The following is a 22,003-nucleotide window of genomic DNA, read 5'->3' on the forward strand; positions in this document are numbered from 1 at the left end:
GTACGCCCAGTGTCACCTAAAGAGTAAGAACAGTACACATTGTGTGCTGAGTGCAAGCGGGCACTCCAGCAAGACTAACTGTGACAGCATAACTAAAAGGGAGAGCCAGAAGGTAACACAGTCATGAGGGAGCCCTGGGACATAAAGCAGCAGCCACTCCACTGTTAACAAACCCAAGTGAGTGTGTGTGTGGGGGGGGGGGGGGAGAGTATCCATACATCCCAGTTTACCATGATCTTAGCATTTATCCATCCATCCATCCTCTACCGCTTATCCGGATGGTGGGGGTAGCAGCCTAAGCAGAGCAGCCCAGACTTCCCTCTCATGATTCTTAGCATTTAATCATGTTTAAAATTGTGCTCACATACCTAACTATAGATTGGAATGTATTACTCTGTTCTGCTAGCTAGATCCAGAAAAATAAAAAAATATATAATATATATGTATATATTTCCTCTTTTTTCCCTTTGAGCTGAAGAATGCTACGAGTGCAGCCCTTAAGATGACGTCATGGTTTCCTCCCAGGATAAACAGTAAGGGTTAGTCATCAAGGGTGCGTGATGTGTGTGGAATGAAACACAGCTGAGCAGTTCACGCGGTCAGGGTTGTGGCTTCAAAGATCACGGACAGAGAGTAGAGGTGAAGATCAAGACTCTGCATTTGTACAGCAGCAGGCACGAGTGAAGAGGAATAAAAAACAGACAAGTAAGAGGTGAAGTGAAGTGAAGTGAGGTGAGGTGAGTCCTCATTTATGTTCCATTCGTTTGTTTTTCTCTAGTTCGCGCGTGCACGGTGCATGCTCACACTCACTGCGCGCGCGCGGAAATAAACATGGCTCAGTGTTGTATTATTGTGAGAGAGCGCGCGCTCGCACACAAATTCGGGTGTTTATATAACGTGTGTATGCGCACGTGCCTTCACCTCCCGCAGCGTTGTGCATGTGCAGCACCAGTCAAAAGTTTGGACACAACTTTTAATTCAATATTTTTATGGATTAAAAATCATTTCATGTCTTAAAGTAATGGATGTTGTTTCTCTTTGCTTAGTTGAGTGGTTCTTGCTAGAATATGGATTATTGTATCTTTATACCATGTCATTTTAATAATGAATAAATCAAATGCTGTAGTTGTGGAATAGGCAAGGCAAGTTTATTTAGGCAGCTGGGCCATAGAAGGTTCACGCTGCATGCTGCACGCTACACGCGTGTAAAGAAAAGTGGACAAACGTTGCATGACTTGCTCTGGGCAGTAGAACGGCGTTCACGTTGCATGCTGCACACTTCACGCGTGAAGCGAGAAATGAACATGCACACTTTTTTCTAGGCGTGAAGATGGAAATTCCGGTCACCGCCGCGCCAGCCAATCAGAACAGGTCTAGGGAGATAACTCTATGCTTTCAGGGGAAAACTAAAGAAAAATATAATTGAATGGTATAATTGAAAAATAGTTCTTCATCGGGATTGTCAAGCAGCTTATAGAATGTTCGGTGAAATTCACCACGGGTTTCTCTCAGAAGGAAGTGTTCTCGGCTCCAAATTCTGTTCCTTTTTCTCTTCCTCTGTCTCAGTAAAAGCAGAATGAGGCAATCGTCGTCATCCGAAGAGTCCATATTGTTGGTTACTCGGTCAAAGTAGAACAGACGCAACACGTGAACATCCAAGCATGAAGTTTAATGGCCCAGGGTCCGGTTCTTCACGTGAACGTGTAGCGTGCAGCATGCAGCGTGAACCTTCTATGGCCCAGCTGCCTTATATAGCGCATTTCATGCACAGTGGCAGCTCAATGTGCTTTACAGAGGTAAAAGCAAAACAGTAAACAATAGAAAATAAAATTACATAAAATAAAGGGGGAAGAAGAGAGAAAAATAAGAATTAAACAGTAGTAGAAATAAAATGAAGTAAAAGTTCAGTAAAAAAACAGCAGAATAAAATAGTATAAAAGTTAAGTAAAGTTTTGTTGGGGTTCACCCAGTCGGAAACGGTCAACTTATTTCTCGGGACCCCCACCCTCGTCCCGCCCAGAGCTCTGGGGAGGTCAGTCGCCAAGAAAGACAGGAACCCCAATGTAGTTCACATCTTTATTCGCAAGTTCCCCCAATTGGACAAGAATACAGAGGGTTATTATATACGAGTGTTATCTGTGTGTAAATGACATCACTGTTCGATATCTGTGTGTGTGTGTGTGCATGAATGTGTGTATGTGTGTGTGTCTATGGGGGGGGTGTGAGTGAGTGACATCATTTTGATATCTGTATTTGTGTGTGTGTGTGTGTGTGTGTGACATCATAATTACATCACTGTTCTAATGGAATGTTCAGATGTATGTGTGTGTGTTTGACTTGCGTGCAAGTGAGCAGCTTGATCTTGGGGCAGGTCAAATAATCTCTATCAGTTGTGTGTGTGTGTGTGTGTGTGTAAATCATAACATAACATATTTCTGATCATATGACATGATAGCAAGGTACAGACAGATTTTAAAGGTCATTGCTTAAGTACACCCCTTCAGGTCAGATATAACATAGGGCAATATGTACTTAAGATGGTGATGGAATTAAACACATATGTTATAAGAAAGTAAACAAAAAATAAGAACAAACCTAAACAAAGACAGTCATAAGAAACATAAACAAAGAAGAATATGTCTTTAACAATCCCAAACCATACTCTGCAATTACAAAACTAACTTAAAACTATAAAACTAACTTAAATCATTGAATGCATCTTAGATCTAACAATTAAATCTAAATCACTGCCATAGTATATGCAATAGTCCAAAATAATAAAGGATCTTAAAAATATAAAGTCTTAACTCTTTGTGCAGCTGTGGTTGTGTGTGATATCAAAGGCCATTGTGGGTGTGCGTGATATCATCGCAGACCCTGTCGCCATCTAAACACATCTCTGATCAACAATACACATTTCATATCAAAACAAGCAAAATGTTCCCAAACAATGTCCAGCCGAGACATAAGGTCATTTTAACTGACAGAAATTAATCCTTAATTTTGTCACAAAAATAAATTACTGCCTTCTTGGTCAAGAATAATACTTATATAAACCTAACAATCTTAAAACATGCAGAGACTGTAAAAGTTAAGTAAAGTTTAAAACATGTAGATATGATATTTATCAGTTAGCAGAAAGCATCTGAGAACAGCTTGGTCTTTAGTCTAGATTTGAAGCTGCCAACAGCAGGAGCATTTTTTATGTCCTCTGGCAGTTGGTTCCATAGCTGTACTGCATAGTAGCTAAAAGCTGCTTCACCACACTTTGTTTTAACAACAGGTTTTACCAGTAAATTTTGCTGCTGCGATCTGGTAGCTCTGATTGGGTTAGGCCACTGCAACATATCAGAGAGGTAATTGGGCCCTGTACCATTTAGATTTGTACACCAGCAGCAATGCTTTAAAGTCAATTCTGTAGCTTACTGGAAGCCAGTGAAGGGACCTTAGAATTGGAGTAATGTGCTCTGTTCTTTTTGTTCGTGTGAGAACCCTAGCCGCTGCATTTTGAATCACCTGAAGTCGTTTGATGGTCGTTTTTGGCAGACCTGTGAAAAGGCCATTGCAGTAATCAACCCTACTAGAGATGAAGGCATGTATAAGTTTTTCCAGATCGTTTTTTGACATAAGTCCTCTTAGTTTGGAAATGTTTTTTAGGTGATAAAATGCTGTTTTAGTGATTGCTTTCATGTGACTGTCAAAGTTTAGCTCGCTGTCAATGAAAACACCAAGATTTTTAACCATATCCTTTGTTTTAATCCCCTTTGTGTCAAGAATAGTGGTAATCCTGAGTCCTTCATCTTTTTTCCCAAATAGAATTACTTCTGTTTTATCTGTGTTCAGCTGAAGAAAATTTTGTGACATCCAGTTGTTGATTTGGTCGATACACTGGTAGAGACATTCAAGGGGGCATAATCATTAGGTGATAGAGCAAAATAAATTTGGGTGTCATCTGCATAGCAGTGATACAAAATTGAGTTGTTGTTGATAATTTGTCCAAGTGGGAGCATATAAAGGTTGAATAGTAATGGTCTCCCCGTGTCTGTCTGCATGGGTTTCCTCCAGGTGCTCCGGTTTCCCCCACAGTCCAAAGACATGCAGTTAGGTTAACATGGGACGGCTTGGACTGACATGCCCAAGAGTGGCAGCGCATACGTATGCAGCGGCTTTGTGTTACTATAATGAAAATAAATTTTGTTGTGCATTTGTGCAGTGACAAAGGTATTCTATTCTAAACTGAACGTACCAGTCGAACTGAAATTATGTCAAAAAGTTAACTTTATTATCCCACAAGGGGAAATTCAAGTGGTCAGTGCATACACAGAGGTAGACAAGATTTAAAACATAAAACAAATAATAAATACCCCACCCCATACATCAGCAATCCAATTGATACATACTGGTCTTTCACATCCCCCCCCCCCCAACACACACACGCACACACAGTACTGTCAAGTTCTTTGCCCTTCATTTACAATCCTGATTGCAGTGGGGACAAATGACTTACTGAACCTGGTAGTTCTTATTTTCCTTTGCAGCAGTCTCCCCTTGCCATGTTGGCTTGGCTGGAATCTATTGTATAGGGGATGGGTTGGATCCCTGAGAATACTCTCAGCTTTATGTAGTATAATGTCTTTGTATAGCTGGACAGCTGATACTTGATTACACCCAATTATCCCACTGGCATTCTTAATAATGCGTTGTAATTTATCCTGATCATGTTTACGCGTATTGCCAAAGACACAGATCAGTCCAAAGGACAAGACACTCTGAAGCACAGACCTATAAAACAACTGTAAAATACATCCATCAACATTAAAACTTCGTAACTTCCTTAAGAAAAACATTCTCTGTTGGAGCTTTTTTTACCTTAGAAGTGGCACATTTGTCAAACTTCAACTGATCATCAAGTTCAATCCCTAAATATTTGTAGGTGTTAACTCTTTCAATGGATGTGTTATTGACGACTGTGTGGGGTACTACTTCTGTATTACGTCTAAAATCAATAACCATTTCTTTAGTTTTGGTTGCATTTACAGTAAGATGGTTTTCAAAGCACCAGCTTATGAAGCTCCCCACTTCCTCCTCAAAGCTGGCCATTGATGCACTCCCTGTTGTTAAAAATCCTACCAGGGCAGCGTCATCCGCATACTTAAAATAAGAGTGTCTGGTGTCGAAAGCGCGGCACTCATTGGTGTAAAGTGTATAAAGTATAGGGGACAACGCAGAGCCCTGCGGTGCACCAGTATTGATGTAACTCATGGAAGAGATAGTCTGATTAAACCTGACCTGTTGGGTTTGCTTTAGAAGAAAATTGTTGATCCACATGATAAGCCTTGGATTAACGCCTAGATCTACCAGCTTGCATACCAGCAGGTGGGGTTGTATGGTGTTGAATGCACTGCTGAAGTCAATAAAGACAATCTTTACAAAACTCTGAGGTGCTTCAAAAATGTCTCCAATTAAAGATTGATATTTTCGCATGAAAACGTGGTCCTCAAAAATCGAAAATCAACATCTCATCGACTAAAGAGGATGTGGAAGCTACTAGCAACGTGATGGAGCTAACGGTGGTGCTGACTGAACTGAAGTCTTTTCATTCTGAGTTTGCATGATTTGGGTCCAAGTTGGACAGCATAGATGACCGCCTGGGTAAAGTGGCTAGCTTGGTCACCACCCTGGAAAACAAGATGACGGAGGTGAAGCAAAACGTTGCTGCCGATACCGCACGGATGGAAGAGGTTGAAAACCGGATAATGTCAGCAGAGGAGCAATTGGAGAAGAACAAGACTGAACTTGCCAATGTCATGAAATGAATTGCTTATCTGGAATCCAAGACTGAAGATCTGGAAAACCGAAGTTGTAGAAAGAACTTGAGGCTGTTTGGTCTCCGGGAGGGTGCCGAAGGCAGCCGACCATTGCTGGAGTTCGTACAGGACATGCTGGCTGGAGCTGGACGCTAACAGCTCTTTTGTCCTGGAGAGAGTCCACCGAACTCTAGCACCACCAAAGCCGAAACATAATAGAGCGGTTCTCATTCGGTTTTTGAAGTTTCAAGATTGGGAGTTTGTCTTCTGTTCCATGAAACAACGCGACATCCGATATGAGGGGAACAAGCTCTTCTTCACACAAGATTTCTCAGCTGAAACTATGCGGCAACGGTTTGAATTTAACACAATCAGAAGAGTGTTCGTCGAAAAGGGAACCTTCCGTGGGTTTCAGTATAATCCTTGCAAAATGAGGGTTCTCCACAATGGGGAAAATACACCTGCTTTCATCACCCAAAGAAGTGAAGGATTTCCATAGAGGACACACCTGAGTGGTCTGAGTAAGAGTATGATGAGAATCACAACCACTTAATTACTGTATCGATGAAAACTACCTGATATATAAACCTGCACTTTCTGAATCTCAGACATTTTTTTGTTTTTATCATTAGAAATGACACTAAAGCCCTTTTTTAGTAGATACAGTACAGTAATAAGGAGGTCGCGTCTGCCGCCAAATAGTTTAGGCTTCTGGGCTTATCCTTTTATTACCCACAGCATTGCTTTCGGTTGAAACTTTAATTCCATTGAGATGAGACGCTGTAGGTTGGAATGAACATTCATAACAGACGATATCGGAACACAGTTTGGTGGCTACTTTTATTTTCATCCTCATGTAATATGGATTGAATCGGTAATGTTTTAAATTATAATAAGGTGCAAGGTTGGTGGGCACCACTGGCTGCTTATTGAGTTGGATTTACATAGTTTAGCTGCTCCTCTATAAAGTGGATCAGCACGAGCCCCTTAATTTCTTTATACTGAACAAGGGAGGGGGGATTCAGGTGTTTAAGTGCTCAAATGTTTGTTTGCATGCATAAATGTATGTTTTTCTTTTTTCCTTGTGAAGTCGTGCAAACAACAGTAACATTGCTTTTTACTATTTCTTGTATAATGGACTTCATATGGAACAAACAAACATCCAGAATAGGCCTGTCACGATGACACATTTTGTTGGACGATATATTGTCTCAGAAATTTTTGCGGTAAATGATATTATTGCTGACGTCTTTTCAAGACAATTTTATGCCACTAGTAAAATAATAATGATCATGCAAATACACCCTTTCAAAGAACAGTAAACTTTTTAATGAAGTCAACTTATTCAACAGTGGAACATAAAAATATATATAAATACATAACAAAGAAATAAAACAACAATCAAACAAAACCACTCACAACAAAAACAATAAATAAAATGCAATCTGTGGCTCTTAAAAATTGCACTTAAGTAAATGTTAACTTAGCACAGGGTAATAAAAAGACATTCTTTTCTTCACAGGCAACATTCTGCCAATCCAGTTTCTCAAAGATTAGTACCCAGATAAACAAAAAGTGCAAAGTAACAACGTATTGCCAGCTGTCATTTGGATAAAAGTAACGACGATTAGAATGAGAACATGTAGGCAAGGGCATAGGTTTGGTATTAACACTGGTAGGGATAAAAACCCAATGCCAACTTCAGGTCAACATTAGAGGGTCACAATATTTTGCTCTGTTGTGTTCCACCAAAAGAGTATCCATCATCTCTCCAAAGTCCAGACTTTTAAAATTTGAAGTTCAGAACTGTAGTAATTCATTATTATTAATAATAATAATAATAATAATAATAATGTGCACTTCATTTGATTTAATTGCAAATCTTGCATGTGATGATTAACTCATTCTACCAGTTTGCAAATGTGTTTTACAAGCGAATAACGCACTGACTGTCAGGAGGGTGTATGTTCCTTTCCCTCATAAATGGAAATAAAACACATCCGGAGCCTTAAACACTGCATTCCATGAGGCTGGCAGGGGGAGTCGGCTCTCTTCTGTGAGATCTTTAACTAGTTTTAGAATGCCAGTTTAAGCTGATACGTGATTGATCTAACGGTAAAACAGGACGAGGGCTCGAGAACTTTTTTTTGACATGTTGAAAGGTTACAATTTTACTTGGCAACAGAATGTATCTGAATTCTGATTGGCTGTTATTGCCCTTTTGTTGTCTTCTTGAGCCCAGAGAGGGGAGGGAAAGGAGGAAGGGACAGGGTTCTACAGAGGAGTTTTTGGCCAACGCTTTCAAATGAACTGCCTCGAAAACCAATCAGTTCAGCGGATGTGTGGACTCGGTATGTGATGTTTTCAAAAGAGAGGCGGAGTCACCAAACATTTCTGATCAAGAAGGTGGAGGCTGTTCTGCTTATTACGTGAAAATGTGATTTGCTTAAAAGGTGTCTGGGCCTTGAACAATGTCCACGTCACCATCGGGTTGTTGTTGTTTACATGTGTCATGTTACCCGAACTTGGTCAGGGCTCTGCAGGTCTTAACTGAAGCACTTCAAATTAAGGGTTAGCGGGCTGCTAAAGTTTACAGGCACTTCACAAGCAAGACTAGGTGCAATATTGGCCAACATTTGGAGAATTTGATATGATTTAATGTCTTTTTGACTTTAATGAGCACCAGTTGTATCAAGTTGGATTGTTATTTACATGCCACACAAACTTAGTCATATTCGTATGTTGTCGTTTTTACACACTGAATACGAACTGTTGTTAACTGATTCATTTTACAACCTAATCTAACGTTATGTTCCTCAAGGACAGTTTGCTAGCTAGCAGCTGGTCATTGCACTGCAACCGCACTTGCTAATTGACATGGTAACCAAATTTGCTTGCTGTTTTCATGACCACGCTCCCAGAGCGAATATTCCTGAGCGAGGTTTGCGTGGTGTTTCGCCCAGTGGAAACCTACAGTAACCATTTGTGTACCGTGCACAGAGCGTGATTTTTATTTTAACTTTTTTCTTTTCTATCAGAAATATTGGTAGGGACCTATCAGCCGTCGCTTGCTATTGGTAGGGACACGTCCATACCCAATTCTACACCTATGGTCTGTACAACGGAGCAACGTGTTGTCTTTTCCCATTCAGTGGATACCCTGGCTGGATAACTGTTGCATGCTGGGAGGCCCCGCCTCTGACAAAGAGCATGTTTTATTCAGGCAATGGGTCAAGCTAATACTCTGGTGACTTCTCTTTGTAGATGTATAGCACGTAAATGCCAAAATTGCAGTAAAAAAAAATTACCGAGTTCATTTTCATTTACCGTACGTTAAGTTGGTATATCGAATATCGCGACAGGTCTAATCCAGAATATCTGTTATATAAAGTTATGAGCTGGAATGTCGGGGGACTAAGGTAGTTAACCAAACTGAATCAGGTTATGAATAGGATTAAGCAACTAAAATCAAAAATAATTTTTTTTGCAAGAAGCACATCTGACTCTCTCTGATGTTAGGCTAGTAAGGAATAGATGGCCTGGCCAAGTTATAAGTCATTCTCGCACCATATGGTGCATTAGGCGGCACCGATCTCCGTTTCCGTAGCCCTCGGCCTCTTGCCTATTACGTAGCTAGGGTTACAGTGGGGGGGCTAGTCCTCTCGTAACCACGAGAGTTTGTGGATATACAAGTTATATATGCATCATACAATAATGACGCAAGAGGGCGGGATGGTATCCATCCCACTCGGGAAGGTGCTGCTCTCATTTCCTGCAGCATAGGTCATAGTCTCAGAACAGGCCTAGTTAATTTCTGACAATCCAGAGCCAAGGCCAGGGAGCAGACGAACAGGCTAAACCGACTGTCTGCTAGCTGCACAGAGTCGTCACTCAGGGTCCACTACATCGAGACTGTGTCTGTTCCCCGAGCTCAACAAAAAGGTAGAAATATTCAGAGTGTTTGTTCCAGTAACCTAATCAATATAAAATTAGATCATACTGACTGTACAGCTGCTGCCAGCACCTTTGATCTAAAGGTGGGGCTATTAAATATTAGATATCTTGCATCTAAAGCACTAATGGTTAATGAACTCATTACTGATCAGGAGTTTAATGTACTTTGTTTAACTGAAACATGGACTAAGCCAAATGAATATATAGCATTAAATGAAGCGAGTCCTCCTGGATACAGTTATATACACCGGCCTCATCTAACTGGCAGAGGAAGGGGTGTTGTGGTTATTTATAATGATTATCTAGGTGTAACACAGAAACCTGGTTATAAATTTAATACATTTGAAGTTCTTCATATGAATATAATGTATGTAGCCTTGAAAAATAGGTCTACCCAGTTAATTCCGTTACTTATTATTTACAGGCCCCCGGGGCCATATTCTGAGTTTCTTTCTGAATTTATAGATTTTCTCAGGTATAGTGATTTCCTTAGACAAAGCTTTAGTTGTTGGAGATTTTAATATTCACTTCGAGGGAGGTGGGGGACATTGAGTCTGAGTGGACCATGGTCTCTACCTCCATTGTAGACGCGGCTGTTCAGAGCTGTGGCCGCAAGGTCTCCGGTGCCTGTTGTGGCGGCAATCCCCGAACCCCGGTGGTGGACATCGGAAGTAAGGGATGCCATCAAGCTGAAGAAGGAGTCCTATCGGGCCATGTTGGTCTCCGGGACTCCTGAGGCAGCTGACGGGTATCGGCAGGCCAGGCGTGCTGCAGCTCGGGCAGTTGCAGAGGCAAAAACTCGGAACTGGGAGGAGTTCGGTGAGGCCATGGAGGAGGACTATCGGTCGGCCTCGAAGAAATTCTGGCAAACCATCCAGCGCCTCAGGAGGGGGAAGCAGTACTCTGCCAACACTGTTTACAGTGTGGGTGGGGAGCTGTTGACCTCGACTGGGGACATTGTCGGGCAGTGGAAGGAATACTTTGAGGATCTCCTCAATCCCACTGTCACGTCTTCCATTGAGGAAGCGAAGGCTGATGACTCGGAGGTGGACTCGTCCATTACCCAAACCGAAGTCACTGAGGTGGTTTGCAAGCTCCTCGGTGGTAAGGCACTGGGGGTGGATGAGCTCCGCCCTGAGTATCTCAAGTCTCTGGACGTTGTGGGGCTGTCTTGGCTGACGCGCCTCTGCAACATCGCGTGGCGGTCGGGGACAGTGCCTCTGGAGTGGCAGACTGGGGTGGTGGTCCCTCTTTTTAAGAAAGGGGACCGGAGAGTGTGCTCCAATTATAGGGGAATCACACTTCTCAGCCTCCCAGGAAAGGTTTACTCCAGGTTACTGGAGAGGAGAATTCGGCCAATAGTCGAACCTCGGATCCAGGAGGAACAATGCGGTTTTCGTCCTGGTCGCGGAACACCTGGACCAACTCTATACCCTTCATAGGGTGCTCGAGGGTTCATGGGAGTTTGCCCAACCAGTCCACATGTGCTTTGTGGATCTGGAGAAGGCATTCGACTGTGTCCCTCGTGGTATTCTGTTGGGGGTGCTTCGGGAGTATGGGGTTCGGGGCTCTTTGCTAAGGGCTGTCCGGTCCCTATACGAATGGAGCAGGAGTCTGGTTCGCATTGCTGGCAGTAAGTCCGACCTGTTCCCAGTGCATGTTGGACTCCGGCAGGGCTGCCTTTTGTCACCGGTTCTGTTCATAATTTTTATGGACAGAATTTCTAGGCGCAGCCAGGGGCCAGAAGGAATCCTGTTTGGGAACCACAGGATTTCATCTCTGCTTTTTGCAGATGATGTTGTCCTGTTGGCTTCTTCAAACCAGGACCTTCGGCATGCACTGGGGCGGTTTGCAGTCGAGTGTGAAGCGGCTGGGATGAGAATCAGCACCTCCAAGTCTGAGGCCATGGTTCTCAACCGGAAAAGGGTGGCTTGCCCTCTCCAGGTTGGTGGAAAAGTCCTGCCTCAAGTGGAGGAGTTTAAGTATCTTGGGATCTTGTTCACGAGTGAGGGAAGGATAGAGCGTGAGATCGACAGGCGGATCGGTGCAGCCTCCGCAGTGATGCGGTCGCTTTACCGGTCCGTTGTGGTGAAGGAGCTGAGCCAAAAGGTGAAGTTCTCGATTTACCAGTCGATCTACGTTCTGACTCTCACCTATGGTCATGAGCTTTGGGTAATGACTGAAAGAACAAGATCGTGGATACAAGTGGCCAAAATGAGTTTCCTTCGCAGGGTGGCTGGGCGCTCCCTTAAAGATGGGGTGAGAAGCACAGTCACTCGGGAGGAGCTCGGAATAGAGCCGCTGCTCCTCCACATCGAGAGGAATCAGCTGAGGTGGCTTGGGCATCTCTTTTGGATGCCTCCTGGATGCCTCCCTGGCGAGGTGTTCCAGCCATGTCCGCCCGGAAGGAGGCCCCGGGGAAGACCCAGGACACGCTGGAGGGACCATGTATCTCGGCTGGCCTGGGAATGCCTCGGTGTTCTTCCCGAGGAGCTGGCTGAGGTGTCTGGGGAAAGGGAAGTTTGGGCTTCCATGCTCAGACTGCTGCCTCCGCGACCCGGCCCCGGATAAGCGTACGAAGACGAGACTTCGATAATCCAGAAGACGCTTTAAAAACAGCGCTTGTGTCAATTTTAGATTCAGTAGGGATTAATCAGAATGTCATAGGACTGACCCATAATTGTGGTCACACCCTCGATCTAATACTAACATTCGGGTTAAACGTAGAAAATATAGTCATACTTCCATAGTCTGATGTTATCTCAGATCATTATCTCCTCTCATTCAAACTATGTCTGAGTAATAATATATGCACCTCACCACGCTACTGTATTAAACGTACATTCACGTCAACTACTGCACAGAGCTTTATAAATGATCTCCCAGAGTTATCAACTTTGATTGGGTCACTGTCAGCCCCTGCAGAACTTGGTCAGGCAACTGAATGCTTAGAGTCAACGTTCCACTATACTTTAGATAATGTAGCTCCTCTTTAAAGGAAAATGGTAAGAGACAAAAAAAAAAAAAAAATTAGCACCCTGGTATCATGATGACACTCGCACATTAAAACAGACCACTCGAAAATTGGAACGTAAATGGCATCAGACAAAATTGGTAGTGTTCAAATTAGTGTGGAAGGAGAGCTTCCTGAAGTATAGAAAAGCGCTTAGTGCTGTTAGATCAACATATCTCTCCTCCCTAATAGAAGATAACAAAAATAGTCCTAGATTCCTATTTAATACTGTAGTAAAATTAACCAGGAATAAGTCCACTATAGACACATGCACACCTGCAGTATGTAGTAGCAACGACTTCATGAATTTTTTTTTTTTAAATGACAAAATTTAGAATATCCGACAAAAAATTCAAACTACTAATTTAAGGTCAGACAATGTAAGTGACCCTGTAGTTAACAGCAGGGGTGCAGATAGGATTTTTGAACTGGGGGGGACTGAGCTGTCAGCAAATGATTCCATTTTTTTTTTTGTGTGTGTGTGTGTATATATATATATATATATATATATACACACACTACCATTCAAAAGTTTGGGGTCACTTTGAAATGTCCTTATTTTTGAAAGAAAAGCACTGTTCTTTTCAATGAAGATCACTTTAAACTAATCAGAAATACACTCTATACATTGCTAATGTGGTAAATGACTATTCTAGCTGCAAATGTCTGGTTTTTGGTGCAATATCTCCATAGGTGTATAGAGGCCCATTTCCAGCAACTATCACTCCAGTGTTCTAATGGTACAATGTGTTTGCTCATTGCCTCAGAAGGCTAATGGATGATTAGGAAACCCTTGTACAATCATGTTAGCACAGCTGAAAACAGTTTAGCTCTTTAGAGAAGCTAGAAAACTGACCTTCCTTTGAGCAGATTGAGTTTCTGGAGCATCACATTTGTGGGGTCGATTAAATGCTCAAAATGGCCAGAAAAATGTCTTGACTATATTTTCTATTCATTTTACAACTTATGGTGGTAAATAAGTGTGTCTTTTCATGGAAAACACAAAATTGTCTGGGTGACCCCAAACTTTTGAACGGTAGTGTATACATGTTATTTCACCTCCCTCACTGCCATCACCAGGAACTACCTGCAGGCCAGGACAATGATAACATTTTAACATAGCCTATGGAAATCCAAAGTTTACACATTATCATCACGCACAGAAATTGCAAAACTGCAAAACTAGTTTTAAAACCGCTAAGTTCCAACTGTTAAACATAGCGAGAGCCTGGGCTGTGTGTGTGTGTGTGTGTGTGTGTGTGTGTGTGTGTGTGTGTGTATAAAGTGTAAACCAGTGCATCCTGACTTTCTAACTATGCCTGTGTGTTGCGTGAGCGGCAGTCAGTCAACAACTCTTCGCAAAGTTTCCTTATGAAACAATATGCTCGCTGAAATTATGGCAGGGAACGCCAGATTAAACATTAAAACTGCCTTCTGAGCACTGTATCTACAGGCTACCACTGAAAGAAGGAGGCTACCAGAAAGGCATCTCTACTCCGTACGATTTTACTTTCACTACGACATTACTTTGAACAGACTATCAAAAAATTGCAAGGTGATATGATAAAGTAAGGCACAGTTTACTTAGTTGTTTTTTTTTTTTTTTAAACGATGCAATCGTTTTCTGTCTTTTGGCACCCTTCATCATGCCGTGTTGGGGTCCTGAACTAGGAGGAGCTGTCCCCGATATGCCTGTCAAACTTGTAACCATAGCAACCAAGCTCGAGCTCGCAACCTGTGCAGTCTGCGCAGTTGCAACTATGTATATACTACTGTGCACCTCAATAAACCGAATGGTAATTAGACTTTTGATTTTTCCGTGAGGTTTGCCTTATGCAAAGAAAGACTGCATAGACATTTTTTCCTCCCTATAAGTGGGAGGGACCAAACGAGGTGAATTTAAATCTGGGTGGGACGAATCCCCCCCGTCCCCCCCTCTATCTGCGCCCGTGGTTAACAGTATAACTGTATCAGATCAGCAATTAGAATGTTTTACTCCCCTAAAAGAAACTGAATTACTTTCGTTAATCTCGGCATCAAAAGTCTCAACTTGTGTACTAGATCCCTTACCTACACGTCTATTCAAACAGATAATACCTGAAGTAATTGAACCACTTCTAAAAATAATAACTTCTTCTCTTATGATTGGCTATGTAATCCTTTAAACTAGCAGTTATAAAAAAAAACTGACCTTGATCCGTGTCAGCTGTCCAATTAGTGGCCAATATCAAACCTCCCCTTTATCTCCAAGATCGTTGAAAAAGCTGTGGCACGGCAGTTATGCTCATGTTTACATAGGAATAACATCCATGAAATGTATCAGTCAGGATTTAGACCTCATCATAGCACAGAGACAGCTCTGGTTAAAGTAGTAAACGACCTACTGTTGGCGTCTGATCAGGGCTGTCTTGTTGCTTGACCTTAGTGCAGCATTTGATACCACTGATCATTCCATTCTTCTGGATAGACTAGAAAATGTTGTGGGAGTTAAGGGAATGGCCCTTTCCTGGCTCAGGTCTTATTTAACTGATCGCTATCAGTATGTTGATGTAAATGGTGATATTTCTAGACATACTGAGGTAAAGTTTGATGTTCCACAAGGTTCTGTCTTGGGTCCACTGCTTTTTTTTTTTTTTTCTTTATATATGTTACCTCTGGGTGATATTATTTGTAAACATTGCATTCATTTCCACTGTTATGCTGATGACACACAGTTGTATGTTTCTGCAAAACCTGATGAGAGACACCAGCTTAATAGAATTGAGGAATGTGTAAAGGACATTAGACACTGGATGCTTATTAACTTCCTTCTGCTTAACTCTGACAAGACTGAAGTACTTGTACTAGGACCACTTGCAGCTAGAAGTAAGTTTTCTGATTACACAGTAATTCTGGATGGCCTTTCTGTTTCTTCACGTGCAGCAGTAAAAGACCTTGGAGTGATTATTGAACCCAGTCTTTCATTCGAAACTCACGTTGATAACATTACCCAGCTAGCTTTCTTTCATCTCAGAAATATTGCTAAGATAAGAAATTTAATGTCACTACACGACGCAGAAAAAGTAGTTCATGCTTTTGTTACCTCCAGGTTGGATTATTGTAATACCTTATTGTCTGGATGTTCCAATAAGTGCATAAACAAGCTCCAGTTAGTTCAAAATGCCGCAGCAAGAGTCCTTACTAGAACTAGAAAATATGACATCACCCCTGTCTAATCCACACTGCATTGGCTCCCAATCAAATTTCATATTGATTATAAAGTACTACTATTGACCTTTTTAAAGCACTAAATGGTCTCGCACCACAGTACCTGAGTGAACTTCTGCTCCTCGATGACCCGCCACGCCTACTTGGATCAAAAGGTGCAGGCTATCTGCTGCTACCTCGTATAATGAAGGCTACATCAGGGGGCAGAGCCTTTTCTTATAAAGCCCCACAGTTATGGAACAGCCTTCCAAGTAGTGTTCAGGACTCAGACACAGTCTTCGTGTTTAAGCCTAGGCTGAAAACCTATCTGTTTTACTCAAGCCTTTTGTTAATGGTGTTTATGAGGTAAAGGTGTAGATCTGAAGGGTCTTCAGACATAGTGTTTTGGTAAACTGGGATGTATGGATGCTGTCAGTCCCCACTCGCTTGCTCACTCAAGTTTGTTGACGGTGTAGTGGCTGCTGCATTATTATGTCCCGGGGCTCCCTCATGCCTGTGTTACCTTCTGGCTCTCCCCTTTTAGTTATGCTGCCATAGTTAGTTGCTGGAGTCCCTGCTTGTACTCTGTGCAATATGTATACTGTTCCTACTTATTCAGGTGACATTGGGCATACCTAACAACCTGTTCCCCCCCCCCCCCCCCCAAAATCTGTCCCTCTGAGTTACATGTTGGTCCTGAGATCAAGATGCTGACCTTTTCTGCTCCTCGGACCTGCTTGATCCATCCTGGTGCCCTGTGTCTGGTTGGAGTCTCATCGCATCGCTCCTGTGGAGGACGGCCCCATGAGGACAGTTGAAAGTCACACCTGGAGGATGCTCTGGACTCTTACAGTAATGCTTTTATGGCTGAGGACTACAGTTGACTTGCTAACTTTAGGACTGCAGTTGTCATGAACAGTTTTGCACTCAAGTTTCCATCAATGAAGAGTTATAGCATCAACGAAACTGACTTCATGTTAAAACTGTTAATATTATAGTCATGCTGTCTGTTGTTGCCCAGATGAGGATGGGTTCCCTTTTGAGTCTGGTTCCTCTCGAGGTTTCTTCCTCATGTCAGCTGAGGGAGTTTTTCCTTGCCACCGTCACCACAGGCTTGCTCATTGGGGATCAGTTAGGGATAAAATTAGCTCATGTTTTAAGTCATTCAAATTCTGTAATGTTGCTTTGCGACAAAAGCGCTATACAAATAAACTTGACTTAACTTGACCTTCCAAACTATGAAAACAGTCCAAGATCCAGCTGGAAGTTCTTCCCTTCAAGTTAAACTTAGTATTTATGACCCCAGTGAGGATAAGCCTAAAATTTTTTTTTCTCTCTCTCACTGTGTCCACTCTACAGGGCTTTTACATCACTGGAGGGGACTTTTAATTGCACTTTTAAACCCAGCAATGGCTCATTCTACAGGCTGACACCTCTAAGGCACATACTAGAAAACTGTTAAAACAATATCTGGTAGATTTAAATCTGGTTGAAATATGGAGAGAAAGGAACCCTGGTAAAATGGAATACTTTTGTCACTCGAGTACATGCAGATCTTGGTCTTGTATTGATTGATTTGTAGTTCTCTTGACACAAATTAGTCAAAGATTAGAAATTGCTGGTATTATACAACCCCGATTCCAAAAAAGTTGGGACAAAGTACAAATTGTAAATAAAAACGGAATGCAATAATTTACAAATCTCAAAAACTGATATTGTATTCACAATAGAACATAGACAACATATCAAATGTCGAAAGTGAGACATTTTGAAATTTCATGCCAAATATTGGCTCATTTGAAATTTCATGACAGCAACACATCTCAAAAAAGTTGGGACAGGGGCAATAAGAGGCTGGAAAAGTTAAAGGTACAAAAAAGGAACAGCTGGAGGACCAAATTGTAACTCTTTAGGTCAATTGGCAATAGGTCATTAACATGACTGGGTATAAAAAGAGCATCTTGGAGTGGCAGCAGCTCTCAGAAGTAAAGATGGGAAGAGGATCACCAATCCCCCTAATTCTGCGCCGACAAATAGTGGAGCAATATCAGAAAGGAGTTCGACACTGTAAAATTGCAAAGAGTTTGAACATATCATCTACAGTGCATAATATCAAAAGATTCAGAGAATCTGGAAGAATCTCTGTGCGCAAGGGTCAAGGCTGGAAAACCATACTGGGTGCCCGTGATCTTTGGGCCTTTAGATGGCACTGCATCACATACAGGCATGCTTCTGTATTGGAAATCACAAAATGGGCTCAGGAATATTTCCAGAGAACATTATCTGTGAACACAATTCACTGTGCCATCTGCCGTTGCCAGCTAAAACTCTATAGTTCAAAGAAGAAGCCGTATCTAAACATGATCCAGAAGCGCAGACGTCTTCTCTGGCCCAAGGCTCATTTTAAATGGACTGTGGCAAAGTGGAAAACTGTTCTGTGGTCAGCCCTGTGTCATAGGGCTGTGCGATGTCCCCTTAATTGGCATCGACGATGTTTACAGTGCAAACATCGTGATGGACGATCATATCGTGGGTGGGGGGGGATTTTAATACCACATTATTAAATATATTATTATTATTAAAAGTATTAGATACTCATCCGAGGCTTTGGCACGTAAAGAAAAAAAGCGCTAGGTGATGTGGAATATTTGGCCTTGATAACGGATATGTGGTCCAGCTGCAACATGATGCCCTACATGTCAGCTACCGTACATTCTGTGGACCGAGAGTGGGCAATGCAGTCCAAATGCCTGCAGACGAGTTTCATGCCAGAGACACATTCAGCGGACAATTTAGAAGACGCATTGCGCGAGACACTTGCCGAATGGAAAATAGAGGAGAAAAAGATCGCCCGCATAACAACGGGGCGAATATTGTCGCAGCCATCAGGCAATTGAAATGGCCTGCATCTCTGATGGTATGGGGTTGCATTAGTGGGTGTGGCATGGGCAGCTTACACATCTGGAAAGACACCATGAGTGCTGAAAGGTATATCCAGGTTCTAGAGCAACATATTTTCCCATCCAGATGACGTCTCTTTCAGGGAAGACCTTGCATTTTCCAACATGACAATGCCAAACCACATACTGCATCAATTACAGCATCATGGCTGTGTAGAAGAAGGGTCCGGGTACTGAACTGGCCAGCCTGCAGTCCAGATCTTTCACCCATAGAAAACATTTGGTGCATTATAAAACAGAAGATACAACAAAAAAAGACCTAAGACAGTTGAGCAACTAGGATCCTACATTAGACAAGAATGGTGTGGCAGTTCGTATGAGTGGGTGGAGCACAGAAGGACGGCAGGCCAGAATTAAGTTAAAAAAAAACTTATTTTGCACTTTTCAGTCGCACTCTGATTCTCCCAGCCCCCCACACACGCAAGTTGTCTGGTTGGGGAGAGGGCTCTCCCTCTGCTCTCACACTCTCTTTAAGTAGGGCGCGGTCACTGGGGAAGACACACAAACGCACGTTAATAGACCTCAGGTGCAGTGATTCTGCCACTTACCTTCCCTGACTCCGCCTTCCGGTCACAGACTGCCGCTTGACCACGCCCCCGCTGCCTCATACCCCCACCGCCCGACTCAGGCCGGGCGGCTGTCCGGCCTGCAGCCGACACTCCCCCCCCCCCCGACGGGAGAGGAAGTCCATCTGACTTCCACGTCAGATGGTCCACGACCATCTGTGCCCCTGGCCTGTGGATTACCTTGAAGTTAAAGGGTTGGAGTGCCAGATACCAACGGGTGATCTGCGCGTTGGCATCCTTCATGTGGTGGAGCCACTGGAGGGGCGCGTGGTCCAAACAGAGGGTGAAAGGGCGTCCCAGCAGGTAGTAACGGAGGGCGAGGACCGCCCACTTGATCGCGAGGCACTCTTTGTCGATGGTGCTGTAGTGCCCCTCACGTACCGACAGCTACCTGCTGATGTACAGCACTGGACGGTCCTCCCCCTCCACCTCCTGGGACAAAACAGCCCCCTGTCTGACACATCTGTATGTAACTTAGAGGAATGTTTCTCTCCCCTTTGACTTAACACTCTTTTTAGTCTGAGTGTCCTGTGTCACTTGGTATAATCTAGCCTTCTAATAGAAAAATAGGGGAAGGACGGGGTGGCATTTGGCTGGAGCGTTTGACCATCGATTACTCTCGCTTGGTCAAATGCATGCAGCAGAGTCTCGTCTTGTGACCGCTCTAACGGGAAATCCGCAACGGATTCCCCAAGAGAGGGAGGAGGAGCCTGCTGCTCCTTACTCTGACGCGGAGATGAAGTAGACGGCTCTGTCACAGCTGCTCCTGCCAATGCGACACCGGGACCTCCCCCTGCTGAACTACGGCAGGACCCACTCTTCACTAAATGGCTCATTAACTCCCCAAATCCCGGCCAATCAGTCCCCAAAATTATCGAGTGGGTGAGGCGAGGATTAACTGCTGCCTTTACTCTAAATTTTTCCCCTCGGAAAAGAATGTGGACCGACACTAAAGGGTAGCTGTGTACATCCCCGTGCACACACAACACCTTCACCCCTTATGCTCCCCTCAATGCCTCGTATTGCACCAGGCTTTGGTGAATTGAGGTCTGATTACAGCCAGAGTCCACCAATGCCTGATATGTATCCCCTTGGACACTCACCGGTATGCGATACGCTCCGGCCCGATCGAGGGCGGCTACTGGCGTGTCGGGGATCCGAACCACCGCGCCCACTTCCATGGCTGAGCACTGCTGTTGGAGGTGGCCCGGCTTCCCGCAGCACCAGCAAACCGGCCTGGGCCTCCTCTCTGCACCGGCGCTCTGGGGCTCACTCACCTGAGGGAGGGAAGAGACAGACACAGAAGGGAAAAACGGGAGGGCACCGCGGGTGCGACGGGCCGGCTGGGGTGGGGCCGGCCCCCGTCTCTGCGGTGGGGGAACAGGGCGAGGACAAGACGCAGGAGGAGGGGGGGAGAGACGGAGGGAAGAAGAGGATGTCCCCTGTCCTGCAGTCGGAACAGCCGCCAAACGGTCCTCCGCCAGCTCGATGGCCTGATCCAGCGACGCCGGGCGGTGGCCTCTGGTAGCCGTGCGATGAACTGCTCCAGTACCACCTGATTGATTGATTCCTTCGGCATCGCGGTTGTCGGCCCTCATCCACCGCCGGCCGGCTGACTTCCTCCAGGCGCAGAGTGCGGAAGCGCTGTCGCTGTTGTTCGGGGGTGCGCCCCACCTGCTGGAGGACAGCCTGGCGAAGGTCCGCGTAGAGCGGTCGGCGGGGAGCTGTAGCGCGGCCAGCTGTGCCTCGCCCGTTAGCAGGGGGAGGAGGCGCGCCACGCGCTGTTCCATCGGCCAGCCTAAGGCCTCTGCTGCCTGCATGAAGGCCTCGGGGTCATCATGCGGGTCCATCTTAGGGTGAGGGGAGAAGGGCCCGCGGCGGTGGAGGTGCCGGAACGCCTGTCGATCTTCCTGCTGCACCAACACCAGGGCCTCGAACCGGTGCTCTTGCTCCTTCCGGAGGGCGACAAGTGCCTGGTGCTGGCTTTGCTGGGCCGTGGCGAGGGCGTGGACCAGGTCTGCAAAGGGGGAGGACTCCATGGGGCTGTTCTTTTCCTGTGCCCCGATCCCGGTTTTCAGCACCACTGTGGCAGTTCTTATGAGTGGGTGGAGCACAGAATTACGGCCGGCTAGAATTAAGTTTAAAAAAAAAAACAAAAAAACTCTTTTATTGTGCACTTTTCAGTCGCTCTCTAATTCTCCCAGCCACACACACACACACACACACACACACACACACACAAGTCGTCTGGTTGGGGAGAGAGCTCCCCCTCTGCTCTCGCTCTCTCTTTAAGTAGGGCGCGGTCACTGGGGAAGACACACAAACACGTGTTAATAGACCTCAGGTGCAGTGATTCTGCCACTTACCTTCCCTGACTCCACCCTCCGGTCACAGACTGACGCTTGACCACGCCCCCGCTGCCACAAATGGGTTAACATTCCTATCCCTAAACTTGAGCAACTTGTCTCCTCAGTCCCCAAACGTTTACAAACTGTTGTAAAGAGAAAAGGGGATGTC

The 22,003-nt window shown here is 44.3% G+C and overlaps 1 protein-coding gene across 6 annotated transcripts in view; it reads left to right on the plus strand.

Moving 5' to 3' along the window:
- The first annotated feature begins 539 nt into the window (after positions 1–539).
- LOC132892100 (histamine N-methyltransferase-like) overlaps positions 540–22,003 on the plus strand; it is an 80,682-nt gene continuing 59,218 nt past the window's right edge. The window contains exon 1 of one of the 6 annotated variants that reach the window (XM_060930496.1): positions 540–737. The gene's annotated coding sequence lies outside the window, so the exon portion shown is untranslated. The remainder of the gene's footprint in view (positions 738–22,003) is intronic. The other 5 variants (XM_060930498.1, XM_060930497.1, XM_060930499.1 and 2 more) reach the window with 5 other exon arrangements.

Source organism: Neoarius graeffei, chromosome 9 (genome assembly GCF_027579695.1).
Source record: "Neoarius graeffei isolate fNeoGra1 chromosome 9, fNeoGra1.pri, whole genome shotgun sequence".
Lineage (NCBI taxonomy): Eukaryota > Metazoa > Chordata > Actinopteri > Siluriformes > Ariidae > Neoarius > Neoarius graeffei.